The sequence below is a fragment of the Electrophorus electricus genome, chromosome 5, assembly GCF_041902795.1.
Source record: "Electrophorus electricus isolate QZ-2024a chromosome 5, ASM4190279v1, whole genome shotgun sequence".
Taxonomy (NCBI): domain Eukaryota; kingdom Metazoa; phylum Chordata; class Actinopteri; order Gymnotiformes; family Gymnotidae; genus Electrophorus; species Electrophorus electricus.
In genome coordinates this window covers 31,129,666-31,132,165 of record NC_137501.1, presented here as the reverse complement: position 1 = coordinate 31,132,165, position 2,500 = coordinate 31,129,666, and positions in this window count along the sequence as shown.

Sequence of the window (2,500 nt, the reverse complement as noted above, 5' to 3'; positions counted from 1 at the left end):
GTACAGAAAACATCCCATCTGAGTGTTTACCACCAGCAGGGACAGTAGTGGTTGAGATTTAATTCTTACTGGTACAGTTCAAGCAGCACTTATCTTAAAATCTTAAATTTGTGTGCTTAAATTCGGGTCTGTCTTAAGCGTGTCCTCACATGTCCATAACACATTTGATTATAGGAGGGGACTTTTATTTTGTCCCTGATCCTGGACAAGGTTCCATCGACCTATTGACCTTCTCATCTCACTACATTCTGTTTAACTGTCCAGAAATCATTCCAGCATTGATAAATCTGTAATGAACTCTTAAATTAACAAGGATCTCCACTCCTGAATACCACAGTATCTTAACATCTGACCTGTCACGGTATGGGCCCTCCCCCCGAACGTCTCCTCGTGTGTGTGTGTGTGTGTGTGTGTGTGTGTGTGTGTGTGTGTGTGTGTGTGTGTGTGTGTGTGTGTTCGTCAAAGTGGCCATGCCCTCCTTGTGTCTCACACCTGTGTCGTTATCATATGTATAAAAGTGTTGTTTACGGGTTTTGTTGTCGGTGCTTGATTGCGTTAGTGTGCGTGTTTGAGTGTTATGTGTTAAATAAACAGAGAAGTATGTTCCACGCTACTCATCCCTGCATCCTGCTTAAAACCTCCAGCAAGAGGAGACGTTCCAAGAATACTGCTCTGCCTGCATTAAGGAATATCAGGATTTGAATGGTAGGGGAGACGCTTCCAGTTCATTATCACGGAAGGTTTTCAAGGCTGTTGCAAGAGCCATATAACCTACTAAGCAGAATTTTTAAAAAAACAAAGCCAAAATGCAAAGACCAGATAAAGGTGTGAGAGAGATATAACTGCAAGGCTTTGAGCTGGAATGTAGAATATCACCATACTCTGCCCTCACTGGCATAATGACTTTAAAATATGAAGTTTTTCTAAACGGATAAACAGCCTTATTAAAGTTTAAACAGAAATGATTGGAAGGGGGTTGTGAGTGAGGTCGTGTCCAAGCTTAAAGGCTCAGATAAAAACAATGCTACTCTTAAAATTATGTCTAGTCTGGGGTCACGGATTCCTAATCTTAGGGAGATTAATAAAAGGGTTATCCAGAGATGTGTACCTCATGGAGCATTATAGATGTGTCAGTCATTACAAACATCATCCACTCCCAGTCAAGCTTGGGTGTAGATTTACACCCAAAATAATTCAAATTAAAGATAATTAACTTGCCTCCCAAAGAAAACACAAACCCACTTCCCCAATCCTACCCAAAATATAAACCTCCTCAATCCTGCAAGTAAGAAAGTGCCCCCTACTGGAGATCTGACAGCTCTGTTTAAATCTTGCACTTTTTCATTTTATGCTATGAGAAGTGTGTGTGTGTGTGTGTGTGTGTGTGTGTGTGTGTGTGTGTGTGTGTGTGTGTGTGTGCGGGTGGTATTTCAATGCTGTCCAAATGATAGTACACATACATTTCTCTGTCTGCTGCTCACCTTACTGCACATCAGCACCAGGAACTCATCACCTTCCTGAAGAGGGGTGTGTGTGCGTGCGTGCGTGTGCACAAGTGTGCATGTGTTCTCTCTAAAAAAACGATGTGTGTGAATAATTGAAGATTTGATTCTTCTTTTCCCATCCCTCTTAAATAAGCTCCTCCAATTTCATTACGATCTCTCTCTCTCTCCCTCTCTCTCTCTCTCTCCCCTCTTCCTCTTTCTCTCTCTCTCTCTCTCCCTCCCCTTCTCTCGCTCACTCGGTCTCCTCTCTCTCCCTCTCTCTCTCTCTCCCTCTCTCTCACTCTCTCTCTCTCTCTCTCTCTCTCTCTCTCTCTCTCTCTCTCTCTCTCTCTCTCTCTCTCTCTCTCTCTCTCTCTCTCTCTCTCTCTCTCTCCCTCTCTCTCTCCCTCTCTCTCTCTCTCTCTCTCTCCCTCCATGTCTGTCTCTCGTGCTGACGGTAATTGTCTTTTCAGACCTGATTATAATAACTCTGATGAGAAGTTTGGGGAATATTTTGATTGTGGTGGAGGTGGATGTTATCAGATGCAGGGTGATGGAGGACAGAGCACATGCAATGGCGGCAAAACTTCCTCATTCCTCCATTTCCACACTTTCTCTTCCTCTGTTTTTACTCTCTCTCTCTCTCCCTCTCTCTCTCTCTCTCTCTCTCTCTGCTCAGTCTGTGATGTCACACACACAGTTCAGGTCTGAGACTGACTGATTTGTATATCGCATGCATCTTTACCAGTTCTGCTCTGAGGGTTTGCCCTTTTGAAGACAATGTTTCGTGTGTGTGTGTGTGTGTGTGTGTGTGTGTGTGTGAGACACTGATTGCCTTTCATTTTCTAGATGTGTGTTTCATTACTGACTCTAATGTGTCCCTGAGTCTCTGAACATATCCCATCATCTCACACTGTCTTTTTTTCCACTGACTTGTAAATGGTGACTTTTACTGTAGATACATTTCTGTTACCTATTAAATGTCTACCTACAGCCCTTTAAAACAATTTTTTCTT